This window comes from Neofelis nebulosa, chromosome 4 (genome assembly GCF_028018385.1).
Source record: "Neofelis nebulosa isolate mNeoNeb1 chromosome 4, mNeoNeb1.pri, whole genome shotgun sequence".
Lineage (NCBI taxonomy): Eukaryota > Metazoa > Chordata > Mammalia > Carnivora > Felidae > Neofelis > Neofelis nebulosa.
Window position 1 is genome coordinate 40,179,420 of NC_080785.1, and position 22,972 is coordinate 40,202,391.

Here is a 22,972-nt window from a genome sequence, read left to right on the forward strand (position 1 = left end):
GACTATATAATTTATGTGGAAATTAAAAGGATTTAGAACAATGAAAACATTTTTAAAAATAATAACAAAGCTGGAAGATTTATACTACTTGTTTTCAAGACTTATCAAGGAAATTTTTTTGGCATAAAGATTTTTATATTGATCACTGCAGCAAAATGGGAGTCCAGAAATACATTCACTCAACAAAAGTTTCAAGATATCTCAAGGTGAAAAGTATAGACTTGTCAACAAAGTATTAATTCAAAATTAATTCAATAAGACTTTAAATTTCAAGGCAAAGCTGTAAAACTTTTGGAAGCACATACAGGGGTAATGTAGTTAAGAAATTAAAAAAAATATTTTTAATGTTTTATTATTTTTTTTTTATTTTTTTTTTTCAACGTTTATTTTATTTTTTTGGGACAGAGAGAGACAGAGCATGAACGGGGGAGGGACAGAGAGAGAGGGAGACACAGAATTGGAAACAGGCTCCAGGCTCTGAGCCATCAGCCCAGAGCCTGACGCGGGGCTCGAACTCACGGACCGTGAGATCGTGACCTGGCTGAAGTCGGACGCTTAACCGACTGCGCCACCCAGGCGCCCCTTAATGTTTTATTTTTAAGAGAGAGAGAGACAGAATGCAAGTGGGTTAGGGGCAGAGAGAGAGGGAGACACAGAATCCGAAGCAGGCTCCAAGCTCCGAGCTCTCAGCCCAGAGCCCGATGTGGGGCTTGGCTCAAACCCACAAGCTGTGGGATCATGACCTGAGCTGAAGTCCAATGCTCAACCAACTGAGCCACCCAGGCACCCCTGTAGTTAAGCAATTTTTAAGACTTAGAAAAGGAGTGAATAAAAATTATAAAAAGAAATTCATAAAGGGGCACCTGGCTGACTCAGAACAGCACACGACTCTTGAACTGAAGAGAATAGAGATTAAATAAGTTTATTATTTTTTTGTTTTATTTTTTTCTTTTATTATTTATTTTTTAATATATGAAATTTTTTGTCAAATTGGTTTCCATACAACACCCAGTGCTCATCCCAAAAGATGCCCTCTTCAATGCCCATCACCTACCCTCCCCACCCTCCCACCCCCATAAACCCTCAGTTTGTTCTCAGTTTTTAAGAGTCTCTTATGCTTTGACTCTCTCCCACTCTAACCTCTCTTTTTTTTCCCTTCCCCTCCCCCATGGGTTCCTGTTAAGTTTCTCAGGGTCCACATAAGAGTGAAAACATATGGTATCTGTCTTTCTCTGTATGCCTTATTTAACTTAGCATCACACTCTCTAGTTCCATCCATGTTGCTACAAAGGGCCAGAGATTAAATAAATTAAAAAAAAAAACTTAAAACAATGAATTCATGAAAATTAAAAACCTCTGTTTCTCAAAAGTATCATTTATATAAGGATGCTATATGTTATGTATATATAATAGTGATATTACATATATATTCTCATTTATGATCAAAGACTTGTATCTAGAATATTTAAAGGAAGCTTAAAATTCAAAAATAAAGGAGCACGTGGGTGGCTGAGTCAGTTAAGCACCTGATTCTTGATTTAGGCTCAAGTCATGATCTTATAGTCATGAGGTTAAGCCCTGTATTGGGTTACTCGCTGAGTGTGGAGCCTGCTTGGAATTCTATCTCTCTCTCTCTGTCCCTTCCCTGTTCATGCTCACTTGCTCTCCCTCTCTCTCTCAAAATAAATAAACATTTAAAATGAAATTTCCCTGCCTTAAAAAAAATCAAAAAAAGAGAAACAATCGACCTTGAAAACAAAAGATTTTAATAGACGTTCACATGAAAATATTTGAATGGGAAATAAAAGCCCAACATCATTAGTCATTAGGGAAATGCAAATTAAAATCACTGAAATAATGATATTTAAAAGAATAGTGATATTAAATGTCACCAAGAATGGGGAATAGCTACTTTCATACATTCCTAGTAGGAATGTGAAGTGTCACACCATTTTAGCAAACATTTTGACAATGTCTTGTAAAGTTAGCCATACACCTAACATACAATGTTGCTATTCCAATCTATTTACACCAATCACTGAAAGTCTATGTCCACATAAAGACTTGTATGTGAATATCTATAGGAACTTTGTTTAAAACATAATTATTCATCAATAGGTAAATAATTAAAGAAATTGTAATATACCTATACAATGGGATACAGCTTAGCAATAAAAGGAATGACTACTGATACATGCAACATTAATGAAGTTCAAAAACGTTATGCTGAGCAAAAGACAACAGATGCTCATCAAAACAAGTGCACTCCTTAGTCTCCATCACCTATTTAACCCATTTCCACATCCACCTCCTCTCTGGAAACAATCAGTTTGTTCTCTATAGTTAAGACTCTGTTTCTTGGTTTGCCTCCCTCCATTTTCCCTTTTGCTCATTTGTTCTTTTTCTGAAATTCCACATACACATGAGTGAAATCATAAGGTACTTTTCTTTCTCTGACTTATTGCAGCTTAGTGTAATACTCTCTAGCCATCCATGTCATTGCCAATAGCAGGATGTCATTCTTTTTTATGGCTGAGTAATATTCCATTGTACATATATGCCACTTCTTCATCCATTCATCAGTACATGGATACTTGGGCTGCTTCCACAATTTTGCTATCATAGATAATGATGCTGTAAACATCAGGGTGCATGTAACCTTTTGCATCAGTATTTTTGTATTCTTTGTATAAATACTTAGTGGTGCAATTACTAGATCATATGGTAGTTCTATTTTTAGCTTTTTGAGGTACCTCCATCCCGTTTTCCAGAGTGGCTGCACCAGTTGACATTCCCACCAGAAATGCAAGAGGGTCCCCCTTACTCTACATCCTTGTCAACACCTGTTATTTCTTGTGTTGACTTTAGCCATTCAGACAGGTGTGAGGTGATATTTTATTGTAGTTTTCATTTACATTTCTCTGATGATCATGAAGTTGCTGAATAGAGAAAACTAATCTATATTAACAAAAAGTAAATCAGCTGTTACCAAGGCCATACGGTGGACTGAAATTTACTGCAAAGTGCAAGAGGGAAAATTTTGGGTGGTAGAAAGGTTCTACTCGTGATTGTGGTAGTGATTCTATCATATATATATATATATATACACACACACATATATCATACGTACATATGTACATATATGTATATATCAGCATATGTGTATATATGTATATGTATATATATATGGTATATATACATATATCATATGTACATATGTACATATATGCATATGTATATATCAGCATATGTGTATATATGTATATGTGTATATATGTATATACATATATGTATATACATATATACACATATACATATATGTGTAGTTTGTTACAAACTACACATTTTAAATGGTGCATTTTGTTATATATATGTAAAATCTACCTCCATAATGTTGAATTTTTTAAGCCTGTGACTAACCTCAGGGGTTGGAGGATATCAGCCCAACACAGTACTCTCCTCCTAGGAAAGGACTTATGACTCTGATGTATCCCTCTAGCCAACATTTCTCTAGTTTTGTCTTCTGGTTATAGGCTATATGGTATTGTGAGCCAGGTTCTCAAAACCATTTGTCCCTCATTTGACTCTGGAAGGAATATCTGGCAGCAATTTTGTGCTTTCTATAAAATATGGATAAATGTATCTCTTTGTTATTGGTTTGGGACTTTACCCAAAGTTATAAGCACTAGCCCCCACCCCCCAAAAAAAGGCATATTCAATACGTTCTTATGTGTTTTAGGAAATATGTTTTTTTTTAATTTACTTCTGTTTTGTTTGGGAACCTGTTACAGTGATGATCAAGAAGAGGAATCTTCATAATAAGGAGACATATCTAACATCCCTACAATGGTAGCTCTTGGTTCAGTAGCTAGTTCAAGATGGTCAGATCAAGCTGATACACACAAATTAAGTAAATCTGGCTAGCTTGGGTAGTTTATGGAATCTGCAAACTTTCTACATCAAATCACCTACCCCTGGGCAGCACAGTATTGTGAATCCTCTTGGTAAGAAGGAGAATAAGGCAATGTCACTCGTGAGTGGGGGCGCTACCTAGAGAAGGAGAATCTAGACAGCTTTAGGTGAGAAAATGCCAAAGTCAGCATGGCTGGCTAAAATGTAAAGTTAGTACAGTGTAGGTCTTCTCAAACATTTTTACAGAAGAATGAAAATTGAGCTCAAAGCATTCCTATATAAGCATAAGAGACCCTTATTTTAAAAGTGACTATGACTATAAAATTACTTAAACTACTTTTAAGAATAAAAATGACACTCCAGGAAGATGTGCCATGTTGACAATGTGGTTTTGTACACTTCCTGGTACAGGACCAGATCTGGCATGAGCACACACACCCATGTCCACGTTTTCTAAAATCTAGCTATAGCAAGAGATGAAACCGAAATTATTTAGCCCACAGGCAATGAAAACTTTGGTGAAAGTTGAAATTTAAGAAGTTTTAGAAAGATTTAGCTAGTAGTATAGTGGATTAGAAGGGAAAAAATGGGACAAGAGAGATCAAGTGGGGAAGCTACTGCAATACTTTACCCAAAAAAGGAGAGTCCCTCCACTAGTATTACTCGTGAAAATCTGAAAAAGTCCTCCACCAAACTGTTTGGGTACCAAGCAAAGACGCACGTATTTTATCATTAGTTATATGCAAGAGTTGCACCCCAGAGGCTGTGAAAGTCTGTTTTCACTCCACCATGAGGAGGAATATTCACAGGAAGTCTAGAGAAGGATAAATGGAGGCTCATGAGCATGAAAAGCTAAGAATTTCACTCTCTTTTCACAGGTATTTATTTATTTACATATAAATACTATGTATTTTTATTTATATGTAAATAATATATTTTTATTAATAAAAGTTGTACACCTCTATTTAAATTTGAAATAAGGGATTTAGATGAATATAACATTTAATTTTAAATATGTTAACTGTCATCAAACTGCAGTGCTCTGAACCAGAAAACTTAAGGGGCATAATAAAAGTATTAAATTAATAAAAACATATGCATTCCTAGTAAACACCACACATTGTGCATTATTCAGTTTCAAATTGTTAGCTGTCTGCAACCATCAAGTAGCTGGGTTTGGTAGTTTGTTCTCTTTGCACAGTGCAGCCTGTGTAGACAGCCATGAAAATACTTCTTAAAGATAAATTGGCAACAGTAACGGGGATTGTTCACTCAAAGGTGATAATTTTCTTAGGAGTGAGACCAGTCATCTGTGGAAACCTGAGTTAATTGACAGCTTTTCTAATTTCTCTGATATTTTAGTACATGTCATAAAACAGCAACTTGATCACATCATGTGTGTAGCTGGCCCAGCTCCGAGGACTGCTTTGGCTCATTGTTTTGGGGAGTAGAGTTCTCAATGTGAAAAGAAGTTAAAAGTGTTTCCGCCTATGTGGTTTTTCTTATTAACACCTTATTATTTTCTTTAATAGTTTAAGCTTTTGGTTTTGGTTTTGTTTTGCATATTCTGTGACTGCTTCTCTGCCGTGGGAGGTAACTACTTTCTGAAGGATAACAGGTAGCTGGGGGACAGTCTGTAGAGAAGGAAGCATCATAAAAATTGCTTAAACTAGACTCTGATCCTGGCTTTCCCAGGATCTACTCCACTGGTTCTCAGACATTGGCGTGCAACACTGTCACCTAGGGGGAATGTAAAAACACAGATTCCTGGACCTCTTCACCAGAGTTTGACTCCAAGTTCCCAGGTGATAGTAATGTTGCTGGTTTGGGGACCATGCTTTGAGAACTAGTAATTAAATTTATTGTGGCCAGAATTCCACCGAGAAATTTGGGTTCAAATTCTGAAAATATCTGTAAATGTTTTGTTCTCTTTGAGGATTTGGTTTTTGGCCTGGCCTTCTTCTTCTTAATTCTTTCTCTTACAAACCTGGTAATACGTTTATAAGAGTGCTTATAGGATGTGGAGGAATTATGTAAAAGTTTTAAAGAACTCTCTGTATCTATCAGCATTGGAGATGTGACTGATGATAAACTGTGGGTCTTCTGACTCCCCCACAATAATCACGATTATTATCAGTGTAATTACACAGCTCCTAAGAATGGCATTTGCAATTGGTTGCTTTATTGTTTGTTTTTTCCCATGAGCATCGGGAAGTAACCCCCTTAGCTCTATGGATGAAGATTTCAGCCAAGATGGACAAGCCTTAATAACCTGCCTTGTGCACAGAAACTGTCATCAAAATGCATTTCTTTTTATCTTGTATACAATTTCTACTGCAATACCCATCATCATCAAATACCATCTAAATGGGAAAAAAAAAAAGGTAGGGATAGTAACATATTAAAAGGTGTCAAGTAAATGAGAAATGAGTCTAACAAAAATAATTTCAGTCCACAATTATACAAAATATAAACCAAGAAAAGAAGACCTACTTAGGAAAAGCATGTGGATTTGATTCCTCAGATTCAGAAGGCAAATAAGCAGGCAAAAAAGGGAAACTCTAATAGTATTAAAATGTAAGATTTTAGAAAAAAACATAGGGGGGGTTAAGGAAAAATTCCTATGCAGACAAGTTCACTAGAAATATACTATACCTGGTATATTTTAAATATAATATGGATTTATTCTCAAATATGTTATAGATTATAAACTTTAAAAATTAACAAGAGGATAAAAGCAGGTGGATGGAGTCAAGTAGGAAATAAAAAGAAAACCTCTTTACCTCAGTCACCATATCTAGAGTCTTGGATGATAGAAATTTCAACTATATAAAATTTGATTAAGAGACACATTTTGTTTTATTCGACTGAGACAAGAAAAGGCTTTCACCTTTGTGGAGGCTTGAGACTCATCATCATCCTAGAATCTGTTTAAAATTGACCCAGGTCTGACATTTGTCCCCCAGCATTTCTACTAAGAATTGGTGGTTTGAATTCTAATTTGAGGTACGGTAAGATACTTACAAAAAATAATTTATATTATATTTTACTAAGTTTAGTTAAATAATAAACTTAGAAACCTTTTAGAAAGACTTTACATAACCAGAACTGAACCAAAATAAGATTCTGTTTAATCTGTTATTAACTAGAAAGGAAGTGCATAGAAAGTCATCTAGAGAGAATTTGCTAAAGTCAGACTTGCTGGATGCTTATGTAGAACCTGCTTACATACATTTTAACTGAAGCCTCAGTCTTTCAAATGGAGCTAACAAATTTCTTGTGAGCTTTAAATTAGATAATTATTTTGCAAAATTCGTATGCTGGAGGAACATAGTAAGAGGTCAATATTAGATGTTTTATGATTGTTAGTAGTTGTTGTCATAATATTGGAGTTGTGGTTAATGTTTGTTAGTTTTCTATTCGTGCTATAAGAATTACCACAAACCTGGTGGCTTGAAATGACACCAACTTAGTATCTTATGGTTCTATCTTACCAAGTAGAAAAACATATGTGAGTAGGTTAAAAGTTTAACATGGGTTTTTCAGGGCTAAAATCAAAGGTTTTGGCTGAGCTGCATTCCTTTTTGGAGGTTCTGGGCTAAATCTATTTTCTTACATTTTCCAGAACCTAGAAACAACCCACATTCCATTGCTCCTAGAAATCTTCAAAGGAACCACACCTATCTCTTGACTACTTTTCCTTAGTCACATCTCCCTCTGACACTTCTGCCTCCCTCCTCCATTTATAGACACTTGTGATTTCATTGGACCTACCATGAAAATCCAGGATAATCACTTCATCTCATGGTACCTTAACTTACTCACATCTGCAAAGTTCCTTGTGCCTAAAAAGTAACATATTCACAGGTTCCAGGATTAGGGTATGGACATCTCTGGGGCCATTACTCTGCCCACCCCAATAAGTTACTCAGTACATGCCATTCACCTAGCATTCTCATTGAGGTTTTTTTCAAAAGAAACAGTGAAGCAACAGTTACCTTGACCACTTATATTTCAAACACAACCATGTTAGATCATTCTCACTCCTCACCCTTACTTTTTAAAAATCTGCTTTAGGGCATTAGTTACTTAGAGCAAATATCTGCACAGCTCAAACTTAATTATAGTCTCTACTTATATTTTGTAATATGTGGGTTTGTTTGTTTGTTTTTTTTAAGCTATGTATTCTGTCAAAAATGCAAATTAAACCCTAAATACCAAGGCGGATATTACCAAGAAATTACTAAATATCTTTCCCTTGCTTATAAACCTCAATAAAGATATTCTGGTTTTAGCAATATTAAATGATCACACTAACTCTAGATTTATAGAAAGTGCAAATAATCAAGAACATTTCAAAATACTTGTATTTTGATGGGAGTATTATTTGGTATATAAGAGGAAGAAGTGGATTCTTATGCTTCATGTTTTTCCTATTTATACATTTTTCTAAACATAGAAATTTATCTGTGAAGTATAGCAAAACCACCAAGTGGAAAAACTTATTGAGTTAATAAAACATTACACAAAAACAAAAGAACTATTCAAAGATGATCAGGTACTATTACATTAAAAAGTATAATTTGTCTGTAACCTGATTATACAAAAACATTATTCTAATTAGGGTAGATTGATGAAATCCAAGTGTTTAGAACAACTACTCAGGAAAAAAAATGGTATTCAATTAATGCAAATCACAACCACTTCTATAGTTCTCTGTGCTATTGATTCTTCTTTATGTGCAAAGTTACTCATGAATAACTCATATAAAAGAACAGCAGCATTCATAAATGTGATAGGATATATATCACAAAAATATTCAGCGATTTACTCAGAGGAAAGCTCTTTTATTACTACTTATTTCGTAATAATTCTTGGTACTGGACAAAAACAAAACTGAAAAGCACACTCTTCTTGCTCTTGACAAATGCTTATTTTTATTTGTAAGAGTCACAAAAAAATAGTTGAGTATTTGAAATTATCCATAATTAAATGATAATCCCTAATCACTCACCATTAAGTAAAACATATGTTAATTAGAGAGTCTAAACTAATTGCAGGCTGTCAAATGCATATGTGTAATAAAAATTTCTTATTTTCATAATAGTCTATAATTATATATTTCACAATAGACTAATGGATTTTCAGGAGCCATAACGTAGTGCAGTGCTCACTCTTATTAAACAACAGGAAGAATAATTTAGCAAGAGCTGTTTTCTTCCTTTATGTTATTAAAAATGAATTAAAGCCAAGTAAATTCCAGTTTCAGAAAACCATAAATCAATTTATATTAATAATCTGAAGGAAAAAGACGTATTGGCGTCATTCTTTTCAGAATGATTTTTTTTATTTTTTATGAACTTAAATCTTTGTACAAAACACATCTTTAATGGAACCCATGTAGTGAGGTTTGTTGGTTGAAATAATAAATCACTTTAGTAATTTCCCAAAAGACCATGAAAACAAATTCTTGGCTACTCCTTTATATCATGTTTTGCCCCTGAACAGAATTAACACAAGTGAGAGGGGAATAATGTAAAAGAACAAAAGTAACGTCAGCACACTTATACTGTAGATCTTTTTGGCATGCCTTTCTTTAGCCTTATATCAAATTCTCAAAGACTTTACACTCCATGGGCCATGTCTATACTAAGCCCAGCAGGTTATAGCATTCAAAATTGATTGTGACAAGATCAATATGGAATTAGTATTCACAAATGGCGTGGATGCCATTAGTTCTATTGATGATACAACCATCCTTACTACCTTATAAAAACCATATGAAAATACTTTTGGGTTTTCAATATCCTTGTCATTTTTGTCCTATAACACTCTAAGAATAGTAATAAAAGAAAAATCATACACATACACATATCATAAATTTTTATCTTTAGAAAAATATAAGTCAGAGACCACCATTCATATATCAACATTTATTTAGCACTAAGTTTCAGAATCCGGGCAAGGCACTTTCACTTACTACTTTATCCTATCACATCTTTTTACATAGGCTTAAAAGTGGAAAATATAGGTTATTTTCAAGTTAAATATACCAATATTTCTGTTTTCCTGGGAAAAGTCTCAAATAATTATGTGATCTTTTTATTCTTTATTTATTCTAATTCTTCCTTTCCTTCTAGCTCTTTATTTCATATAAGTAAAAATAGTTGATTTGCCTAAAATTCCCTTATAATAATGTCTGGGTTAATATTTATACTTCATTTATTGGCTTTAACTTATATTTATTAAAATTATCTTTTCTTTATGAATAATAAAAATCAGAGGCACCTGGGTGGCTCAGTCAGTTCAGCAGCCAACTTTGGCTCAGGTCACGATCTTGTGATTTGTGAGTTGGAGTCCTCATGGATCCCACTTCAGATCCTCTGACCCCTTATTTCTCTGTCCCTCCCCAACTCATACCCTCTCTCTCAAAACTAAACATTAAAAAAAAAAAAAAGAGTAAGAAAAATCAGACTTAAGAACAATCCCTTCCTTTGGTTCAAACACATTGGTTCTGATGACTGAGTCTGTATTTGTTTAATGTAATAATAAAAAATATTAGATATTTTTTCTGATATAAGAAGGGGAGAAGAGTTAAGAAAAAAGAGAATAGAGTGATGTTTGCTTTTCATCCAATCTTAGAGCTGACTTCCTAAAAAGAAAGAGTCAGAAATAACAGAGGTATTTTATGAGACTGAGGTCATGAGTTGGGCTTCATGGGTACTGGTAAAGGCTGAAATCATGCTGGATATAGATTTATAGTTAATTAAGTGGTATTTATTATAATACTTCTCTCCTTCCTCCAAGCTTTTTTTCAGTATCTATGGTGAAAACTGTCAACTTTTTCTCTACTTCTAAGATGAAGCAGTCCTTTTTCCATATCATCTAAACTGAATTGTCCTTGGTGTTCCTACTCCAACAGAAAGAGTGACTTCAAAACAGGAATAATGTCCTGAAAACACATATATGCAAACAGTTCACAGTACCTTGCTGGCCTGAGAAAGCATGTAGGATCCTTGTTGATGGGTCTGAAAATTACAGGTAGGTCATTAGCAAGGACTTCAAACCTCAGGGAGGGACCAACTGTCATCATGGCTCCCCCTGTAGGACAATGACATTCATTAGAACAGAATGACTGTGTTTCCACTCAGCCTTGACAGGCTGTCCTCAGATACCAACCCAAGACTCCCTCTCTTGTTTATCATTATCAGCACAAGTATCTGATAGTTTTCTCTCCTTGAGCAGATGTGTAAACTAACAGGAGAGTACGGCCTGTCAAAATGACAATGTTCATTGATTCTTCTTATCTTGATGTCTTTGGGAGGACAGCTTATCTCAAATTTACAAAAGAAGGAACTCAGTATCAGTGTTTCTTCATCAATAAATGACAATGGCAGGCCTGGTTTATAACTAATTGCCTGTTTCCAGAGCAACATTTAAAATGTAATGCAAAGCATCCACCCACTATAAACTGATGGGAAACTGCTTCTGCGTTTGAATAAATAAAGACACAGTATTTAGAAGGGATTAAAGACAAAATCTTTGTATTATTTGTAGTTCACATATTATACATTTACTTGTGTAACATATACATTACAACCTTATATTTTAGTATTTAGTTTTATGGTCACTTTTAATGATCATTACTTAAAATTATGTATATTTTTATACTGTTGTAATAGCTAAATTTTCGCTAAGATGTATGGTCAAATTTATGATTAATCACCAGGCAAATGCAAACTGAAACCACAATGAGATATCCCCTTACACTTGTTAGGATGGCCACTATTGAAAAGACAAGCTATAAATGTTGGTGAAGATGTGGAGAAAACAGAATTTGGGTACACTGTTGGTGGCAATGTAAATTGGTATGGCCATTATGGAAAACAGTATGGAGATTCCTTAAAAAAAATTACTCATAGAACTATCTTATGATCCAGAAGTCTTACTTCTAAAGGATTTATCCAAACAATTCAAGTCAGAATGTCTGCACTCCCATGTTCCTTTCAGCACCATTCATAATAGCCACAACATGGAAACAACCTATGTGCCCATTGATGGATAACTAAATAAAGAAAATATAGCATTTGCACACAATGGAATGTTATTCAGCCCTGAAGAAGGAGAAAATTCTACCATTAACAACAATATGGATGGATCTGAAGGACATGATGCCAAGTGAAATAAGCTAAGACAGAAGGACAAATACTCTGTAATTTCACTTACATGTGAGTCTAAAATAGCCAAACTCATAGAAGCAGAAAGTAGAATAGTGGTTATTTAGAAGTGGAAACGGGGAGATGATGGCCAAAGTGTATAAAATTTCAACTACGTAAGATAAGTAAGGACTAAAGATCTACTATATTGCATAGTGCCTATAGTTAACAATTCTATACTGTGAAGTTAAAAGTTGCTAGGATGATAAATCTTATGTGAAGTGTCCATATCACAAAAATAATAACAACAATAATAGAAGGGTTGGAAGAAACTGTGGGAGGTGGTGGATATGTTATGGTCTTGATGGTGGTAATAATTCTATAGTGATGATAATTCCAAACTCACTGAGATATATACATTAAACAATGCACAGATTTACACACATCAATCACATTTTATTAATGTGGTTTATATAATTATAATGAAAGTAATCCATATGCTTCCCTCTCATAATTTTTTAATTTTTTTTATGTTTTTATTTTATTTTTGAGAGAGAGAGTGTGTAATGGGGGAGGGGCAGAGAGAGAGGGAGACACAGAATGTGAAGCAGGCTCCAGGCTTTGCACTGTCTGCACAGAGCCCAATGTGGGACTCAAACCCATGAACCGTGAGATCATGACCTGAGCTGAAGCTGGACGCTTAACTGCCTGAGCCACCCAGGCACCCAACCTCCCTCTCATACTTAACTATTTCTCTTTTTTTTTAAATGTATAATGGTTAGGATAGTATCATATTTTCCACCAAATATCAAAAACTTCCTATATCATATAAGTATTTGTTAATAAAGTATGACTGACCAATTAATGATACAGGAAGACAAAACTCATCAACTCAATACAACCACCTACTGCTCCATCATATCTCCCTTCTAAATTATTGTTCAAAATATAGTGTGAACCTGTGAATATTATGTCTGAAAGAAAAAAAATATATATGTGTGTAGGTGTGTGTGTGTGTGTGTGTGTGTGTGTGTGTGTGTATAATTAGTTGAATATCCCTAAAATGAACAGCTAAGGAGAATGACCTGGTTGCATGCTTCTAGCATTTCTGGATTTGGGGACCCAGTCTTTCAGCTTAGGACCCAGATATAAATAGCTAGTGAGAAATTATCTAAATTAAAGACCTATTACTTCTGAGATTTCACATCCATTCTGATCTTCAAGTTTGGTTCCAGGTTGAAATCAATCTGAACTGTTTGACTCACAGCAATTACCAATTATGTAACCATGGCTAAGTTACATATTTTCCTTGTACCTGTTTTAATCTGTAAAGTGGGGACAATAGTATTTACCCCTCAGGTGTTGTTGGGAAGATATATGGAGATATTCAGCAGAAAGCTCTTGGAACAATGCCTAGCATATGGTAATTTTTCAATAAATTTACAGCAAATAGCATTAAATTATAATGGTTAATAAATATTGTTCAGGCCAGCTCTCCAACATGGACACTATACATCAGTTAAGCCTAACTAGTAAGTTATTCTATAGGATTCAAAAAGATACCTTACCACTTTTAGTTTGTACAAGTGTCCAAAAATGATTACCTTGACTTTTTGAAGTCACTAACTCAGAGAAACTCAGATTCTGGCTATACTTTATGGATACAAATCAACACCGCTGTTTAGATAACTTGTTGAAATGTGTAGTCACAAAAAATATTTATAACATGTGGGGCTTTGTTGTCATAATTTTTTTTTTTTTTTACATAGCAAGAGTTAGGATAGAAGGAATACATAGCTTATTTTGATAGCGTGATGCATGCTTTGAATTACACATCCTTTGTCTCTATTCTTAACACAGACCGTTGATAATTGTTTCTAAATTTATGTGCCAGCTTGCCATATAAATAGAAATAGCATGTATCTCTGAAAATACTGAATTTACAAACTGGACACCTCTTACCTCAAATAGCCAAAGCAATCCTGAGAAAGAACAAAGCTGCAGGCATCACACTCTGAATTCAAACTACATTACATTGCTATAGTAACCTAAATAGTATGGTATTGGCATAAAACCAGACATAAATCAATAGAATAAAGAGTCCAGAAATAAACTCATGCATGTATGGGAAACGAATTTATGACAAATATCTAAGAATGTACAATGGGGAAAGGAAATGGTACTGCGAAAATTAGGCATACAAATGCAGAAGAATAAAAGTAGACCACTGTCTTACACTGTACACAAAAATATATCAAATGGATTGAAGACTTGAATGTAAGGCTTGAAACCATAAAACATAGAAAAAAATAGGTGGTGATCTCCTTGACACTGGTTGTGGCACTGATTTCTTGGAAGCAAAGGTAACAAAAGAAAAAAATAAATAAGAGGGGCTATGTCAAACTACAAAGCTTCTGCATAGCAAAAGAAACCATCAACAAACTAAAAAGAAAGCCTACTGAATGAGAGAATAGATTTGTAAATCATGTATCTGATAAAGAATTAGTATGTGAAATATATTAAAAACTCATACAACAGCAAAAAAAATCTTATTTAAAAATGAGCAGAGGACATGAATAGACATTTTTTCAAAGACATACAGATAGCCAACAGGTACATGAAATTATGTTCAATATCACTAATCATCAGAAAAGCAAATCAAAACCACACTAAGCTATCACCTCACAACTATTAGAATGGCTAGTCTGAAAAAAGAAAAAAATCTGCCAATTGGTGAGGATGTGGAGGAAAGGGAAGCCTTGTGCCCTATTGGTAGAATATATATTGGTACAACCACTAGAGAAATTATGGAGATTTCTCAAAACATTAAAAATATAACTACCATATGATCCAGCAATTCCACTTCTGTGTATTTATCTGAAGAAAATGAAAACACTAACAAAAAGATGATGCACCCCCATGTTCACTGAAGAATTATTTGCAATAGCCAAGATAAGGAAACAACCTAAGTGTCCACAGATGGATGAATGAATAAGGCAAATGTGGCGTAACTGGAATTCCAGTTCCAGATAGCAACATAGGAAGACTCTGAACCCACTTCCTCCACAGAACACACCAAATTATAACTGTTAACAGAGCAATTCCTCCTGAAGATGAATTGATGGCTGACTGAACAGCTACTCAACAATCAAAGATAGAGATAATGGCAAGAGAACAGCAAGAGAGATGGAGATACATGGCTGTTTAATAGAGTTACTAGCATATACAGCCATAGCTCTATCCAACCAGCATTCTGTCTGCATATAGGACACCATACACAAAACCACTACTTCAAGTTTAGTAGAAGTAGCCATATCACCTATTCCATAGAAACAAACACAGAAAGTCAAGCAAAATGGGGAGACAGGAATATGCTTCAAAAGAACAAGGAAAAAACTCACAAAAAGAACTAAATGAAACAGATAAGCAATGTGTCTGATAAAGAATTTAAAGTAATAATCATAAAGATACTCATGGGGCTGGAGAGAAGAGTGGAAGAACTCAGTGAGACCTTCAATGAAGAGACAGAATACTGAAAAGAACCAATCAAAGTTGAAGAATACAATAATTGAAATAAACACACTAGAGGAAATAAAGAGTGGATTAGTGGACACAGAAGAATGGATCAACAATTGGAAGACAAGATTATGGAAAGCACTCAATTGGAAGAGCAAAAAGAGAAAAGAATTTTTTTTTTTAACGAGGATGGATTAACAGATCTCATGGACAACATCATGCAAACAAACATTTGCATTATGGGGGTCCCAGAAGAAGAGAGAAAGGGATAGAAAACATATTTGAAGAAATAACTGAAACTTCCCCAACCTAGGGAAGGAAATTGATATGTAAGTATAAGAAGCACAGAGAGTTCCAAATAAGATAAACCAAAGAGGTTCACACCATGGCATGTAATAATTAAAATGCCGAAGATTAAAGGTAAAGAATCTTAAAAGCAGGAGAGAAACAGAAAGTTACCCTCAAGGGACAACTTATGAAGCTTTCGGCAGATTTTCAGCAGAAACTTTGCAGGCCAGAAACAAGAGGCATGATATATTTATCAAAATGCCGAAAGGAAAAAAAAAACAAAACACCCTACACCCAATAATACTCTATATAGCAAGATTACCATTGTTATTTCAAAGAGACATAAAGAGTTCCCTAGAGAAACAAAAGATAAAAGAGTTTATTGCTCCTAAACCAGCCTTACAAGAAATGTTAAAAGGACTTTTTCACGGGCCCCTGTTTGGCTCAGTCGGTTAAGCATCCAAATCTTGATTGGCTCAGGGCATGCATGACCTCCTGGTTGTCGAGATTGAGCCCTGTGTTGGACTCTGCACTGACAGCATGGAGCCTGCCTGGGACTCAATCTCTCCTTCTCTCTCTGTCCATGTCCCTGCATACTTGCAACTATCTCTTTCTCTCTCTCTCAAAATAAATAAACTTAAAAAAAAATAAAGGGTATTTTCAAGGGTAAAAGAAATGGTCACAATTAGATACAAGAAAAATATGAATAAACATGTACAATACGACAACATATACATAAAATGTGAAGGGACCAAAAGGGAAGAGAAGGAGAAAAAGAAAAGAAAGAAAATTTTCTCTTTTTTTCTTTAGAATGCGTTTGAATTTAAATGACCATCAAATAATATGGACTAGTACTATTTACTTAGGATTTTATATATGAACCTTATGGTAACCACAAACCCAAAAGCTATGATACTCAAAAAATGGAGAGAAAGAAAAACCAAACCAAACCAAACACTAAACATATTTAGTTGTCACAAAGAGAGCAAGAAGGAATAAACCACAAAAACAACCAGAAAACAAGTTTTTAAAATGGCAATAAGTATAAGCCTCCTGATAATTGCTTTAAGTGTAAAGGCCTTATGCTCCTGTCAAAAGACACAGAATAGCAAATGGATAAATAAAAAAAAAAATCTACATATGGCCTACAAGAGACTCTTCTCACACCTAAGCAACATACAAATTGCAAGTGAAGGAATAGGAAAACTACAACATGTAAATATAAGTCAAAAAAAAAAAAGGCCAGGGTAGTAATACTTTTATCAGAAAAATAGACATTAAGGAGCGCCTAGGTGGCTCAGTTGGGTAAGTGTCCGAATTTGGCTGAGGTCATGATCTTGCAGTTCATGGGTTCAAGCCCCACGTTGGGCTCTGTGGTGACAGCTCAGAGCCTAGAGCCTGCTTCAGATTCCGTGTCTCCCTCTCTCTCTCTGCCCCTCCCCAACTTGTGTTCTGTCTCTCTCTCAAAATTAAATAAACATTAAAAAAAAATTTTTTAAAGAAGAAAAATAGACGTTAAGACAAAGACTGTAACAAGAGGCAAAGGACATTACATAATTATAAAGGGATCAGTCCTACAAGAGGATATAACAATTGTAAATTTCTACATATCCAACACTGGAGCGCACCTAAATACATAAAGCAAGTATTAACACATATAAAGAGAGAAACTGATAATAGGAGGGGAATTTAAAATTCCCCTTACATCAATGCATAGATCCTCCAGACAGAAAATCAGTAGCAATGTCCTCTGAATTACACATTGGTCCAGAGAGACCTAACAGATACATACAGAACATTTCATCCCAAAACAACAGAATACAAATTATTTTAAAGTACACATGAGACATTCTTCAGAATATAACACATATTAGGCCATTAAAAGGAGCCTCAATAAACTTGAGAAGATTGAAGTTATACCATGCCTCTTTTCCAACTACAATGGAATGAAACTAGAAATAAATCACAAGAAAAAAAACTGTACAAAAAAATAGAAACATGGAGACTAAACAATATGATACTTAACAACCAATGGGTCAATGAAGCAATTACAGAAGAAATTTAAAAATACACAAAGCCAAGAGAAAATGAAAACATAATGGTCCAAAATCTTTGGGACACAGCAAAAGCAGTTCTAAGAGGGAAGTGTATAGCAATATAAGACTACCTCAGGAAAGAAAACACTCAAACAATTTTACCTTACACCTAAAGGAACTAGAAAAAGAACAGGTAAAACCCAAAGTAAGTGGAAGAAAGGAAATAATAAAGATTAGAGAGTATGCCATAGAGACAAAAAAAAAAAAAAAAAAAGAAAGAAAGAAACCAAGAGCTGATTATTTAAAAAGATAAACAAAATTTATAAACCCTTAGCCAGATTCATCAAGAAAAAAAGAGAAAGCACTCAAATAAAATCAGAAATGAGAGAAATAACAACTGACACCAAAGAAATACAAAAAATTGCAAGAGAATACTATGAAAAATTATATGCCAATAAACTGGACAACATAAAAGAAATGGATAGATTCCTAGAAACATACAATCTTCCAAACTTAACCAGGAAGAAACAGAAAGTCTGAACAAGTTACAAGTAACAAAATTCAACAGGTAATCAAAAAACTATCAAAAAGTAAAAATACAGAACCAAATGGATTCACAGGTGAATTCTACCAGACATTTAGGTAAGAGTTAATATCTATTCTTCTCAAACTATCCCAAAAATTGAAGAAAAGGAAAGCTTCCAAATACATTTTTCAAGGCCAGCATTACCCTGATACCAAAATCAGACAAAGACACCACACAAAAAAAACTATAGGCCAATATCTTTGATGAACATAGACGCAAAAATCCTCAACAAAATTTTATCAAACTACATACAAAAATACATTTAGAAGATCATTCTTCACAATCAGGTGGGCTTTACTCCCAGGATGCAAGAATGATTCAGTATTTGCAAATAAATCAATGTCATACGCCACATCAAAAATATGAAGGATAAAAATAATGTGATCACCTTAATAATTGTAGAAAAAGCATTTTACAAGATTCAACAGCCATTCATGATAAGAGCTCTCAACAAAATGGAGTTAGAGGGAATATACCTCAATATAATAAAGACAATATGTGAAAACACAGCTAATATCATTCCCAAAAGTGAAAAACTGAAAGCATTTCCTCTAAGGTGAGGAACAAGATAAGGAGGTCGACAATAGCCACAAGTTTTCAACACAGTACTGGACACCCTAGCCACAACAATCAGGCAATAAAAAGAAAGAAGTGGTATCCATATTGGTAAAGAAGAAGTTAAACTGTCACTTTTTATAGACAATATAATAGTATACACAGAAAATCCTGACGACTCCACCAAAAAAATACTAGAATAAACAAATTCAGTAAAGTGGCAGGGTACAAAATTAATACCCATGAATCAGTAATGTTTCTATATACTAACAATGAAGTCACAGAAAGAGAAAATTTAAGAACAATGTTTATGATTGCACCAAAAATAATACCTAGAAATAAACTTACCCACAGGTGGAAAAACTCATACTCTAAAAACCATAAAACACTGATGAAAGAAATTGAAGATGACACAAATGGAAAGATATTTCATGCTCATGGGTTATAAGAATTATTATTGTCAAAATGCCCATTTTACCAAAAGCAACCTACTGATTAATTGCAATCCTTATCAAAATATCAACAGCATTTTCAATAAAATTAGAATAACATTAAAATTTGTATGGAACCACAGAAGACCCCAAAGAGCCAAACCAATCCTGAGAAAGAACAAAGGTGGAAATACCACAATTACAGATTTCAAGATACACTATGAAGTTATGGTAATCAAAACAGCATGGTACTGGCACAAAAACAGACATATATAGATGAATGGAAAAGAACAGAGATTCCAGAAATAAACCTACATTATATAATCAATTAATCTATGATAATGGAAGCAAGAATTTACAATGGGGGAAAAGACAGCCTTTTGATAAATGGTGCTGGGGAAACTGGACAGCTACATACAAAAGAATGAAACTGGACTACTTTCTAACACCATATACAAAAATAAACTCCAAGTGGATTAAAGACCTAAATGTGATACCTGGACTCCAAAAAATCCTAGAATAGAATACAGGCAGTAATTTCTCTGATGTTAGCCATAGCGATATTTTTTTTTGATATGTCTTCTAAGGCAAGGGAAAATTAAGCAAAAACAAACTTTGGAAAAACATCAAAATAAAAAGCCTCTGCAGAGCAAAGGAAACAACAAAAATATACGACATTCTAATGAATGGGAGAAGATATTTGCAAATCATATATCCAATGAGGGGTTAATATCCTAAATATATAAAGAACTGATACAACTCAACACCAAAAAGACCATCTTATTAAAAAATGGGCAGAGGACCTGAATAGACAATTTTCCAAAGATGACATACAGATAGCTAACAGATACATGAAATGATGCTCAACATCATCAGGGAAATGCAAATCAAAACTATAATAAAATATATTATTTTATATATTTTACCTCACACTTGTCAGAATGGCTAAACTGAAAAGACAATAAACACATATTGGCAAGGATTGGAATAAAAAGAACCATCATGTACTGTTAGTGGGAATGTAAACTGGTACATCCATTGCAGAAGAGAATCTAGAATTTCTTTAAAAAATTAAAAGTAGAAATATCATATGATCCAGTAATTCCCCCTATTAGGTATTTACCCAAGCAAAATAAAAACACTAACTCAGAAAGATATACATGCACCCTTATGTTTATTGCAGCATTATTTACAATAGCCAAGACATGGAAGCAACCTAAGTGTCCATTAGTAGATGAATGAATAAAGAAAATGTGGTATATAGATAATGGAGTATTACACACTCATAAAAAAAAACAATGATATTATGCCATTTGAGACAACAAAGATGGACCTAAAGGATATTATGCTAATTTAAATAAGTCAGACTAAGACAAATACCACATGATTCTATTAATAAATCCAATCTTTAAAAAAAAAAAAAGCACAAAACACACAGATGCACAAAAAATACAGAGAACAAACTGATGGATGCCAGAGGGGAGAGGATTGGGCAAAACAGGTCAAGGATAGAGGGGATAAAGGACTCCAGTCATAGAATAAGTAAGTCAAAGGACTAAAAAGGAAAGCATGATGAATTCAGGTAATAATATTGTGATAGGAATGACATGGGTCAGATGGTAGCTATACTGGTGGTGAACACAGCATAATGTACAAACTGGTCAAATCACTAGGCTGTATATTTGAAACTACTGTAACATTGTGTGTGAACTATATTCAATTTTTTCAAGTGGCATATATATGTTTTCCACCTAGCCATGTATACACACGCACAAAATGAAATATCATTCATCCACAAGAAAGAAGGATATCTGGCCATTTGTAATGGTATGGACAGATCTAGAGGGAATTATGTTAAATTAAGTCAGACAGAAAAGTTCTATACCTTATGATTTCACTTGTATGTGCCATCTAAAACAAAAAGCAAAAACAAAAAAAACCACAAAAATCCCCAATCTTAAAGATACAGGCGACAGATTGGTGGTTGCCAGGGGCAGAGATCGGGAAGTAGGAAAAAAAATAGATGAAGCAGGTCAAAAGTTACAAATTTACAGTTATGAAATAAATGTCATGTAACTATATATGGTTATGGATGTTAACTAGGTTTATTGTGGTGCTCGTTTTGCAATATATACAATATCAAATAAAAAATTTAAACAACAAACTAGACACCTCTTCTTCAATCTTCCTTTCACCTCCCACTGAAAGAAAAGACAGTTGACATTTCTGAGTTAAGCAGAAGAGGAAGCAAGTAATCTAACACAAAATTCATGGTTAATACCCCCAAACATCAACCCTATTCACCATCTGAGCAACATATAAAATCAGACTGGCAAATCAGACTTAAATGAACCAGAGATCTTACCAGTGTTACATTTTACTAACAATTTCAAGGATAGAGACACGAGATTCAGACAAAGCAGAAAGATGCCTAGGACATCAAGGATAGTTCCCCTAGTCCTATCGTCCCACGTGAAACATTGGCATGGAATAATAGATGAAATTTCTACAAGTGAAGTCCACAGAGTTACTTCATATAGCATATATATTCCATATTTACATCATATTACTTCATATAGCATATATATTCCATATTTACATCATAAAGAAGGCTTTAATTGTGAGACATCTCAATTTAATATTCCAGAGTTGTAGCATTTAAATGACATTTTCCAGGAAGCCCTGCCTCATAGATTTTATTAAATAATTCATTATCAGTAAACTCCCACTCTCAGACCTACCAAGCAGAGCCCCTCCCCTAGTACAGGTCCCTCACAGGACTCTGGGTTTTGGATTCCCTTCACTAGAAAATTCTAAGTCTCCATATAGTGTCTAGAATTGTCTGGAGTTGACCATTCAGGCAGGGTACCCTAAGGTCAAACCTGGTCTTACGTGAATCCTGGTCACCAGAAACACCTACATCAAAACTTCTGTCTCACTCCAATGCCTGGGACTGGCTAAGACCCAGAACGTGGCCAGAACCAGACCCTTTCTGGGTCTTTTTGCTAGAAATGTCTTCTATAGATTTTTTTAAGTTCCCCTCCGGTGTCTGGGACTTCCTGGAGCCAGCAGATTGTTCCCACTGGCCAGCATGATATTTCTTTTATTAAATATCATGAGATCTGGCCACCATAACTGTGCTTACACAATGATTTTGTGTGACTATCATTCATGTCAGACACAGGACAAGGTGATAGCTATGGATTTCTGAAAATCTAGCAATGACCCTCAGACTTCAGCTACTGGTTTGTGCCTATGTTGTCAGTTCTCAACTATCTGTGTCCTGACCATGATTCTGCCTTTGAACTTCAGTACCACAGAATGGTGGCGGGAGGGATCCTTTACCCTGTGTACCATAGTGCTGGCACACAATTCAGGGCACCCTATCCTTTTTGCAGACTCTATACCACACATCAGGCCTGAAGAGTTCAAAAGAACATGTAGTTGAAATATGTGTTCTTCTATACTTACACTCTACAATTCCCAGCAGTA

At 34.5% G+C, this 22,972-nt stretch overlaps 1 long non-coding RNA gene across 1 annotated transcript in view; it reads right to left on the reverse strand.

The window, feature by feature from the left end:
* Positions 1 to 21,991, reverse strand: part of LOC131509131 (uncharacterized) — a 212,720-nt gene extending 190,729 nt beyond the window's left edge. Inside the window, exons 1-2 of the long non-coding RNA XR_009260303.1 lie at positions 21,846 to 21,991; positions 10,899 to 11,013 (exon numbers count right to left, since the gene is read on the reverse strand). This is a non-coding gene — a long non-coding RNA (uncharacterized LOC131509131). The remainder of the gene's footprint in view (positions 1 to 10,898; positions 11,014 to 21,845) is intronic.
* Between the last annotated feature and the right edge of the window lie 981 nt (positions 21,992 to 22,972).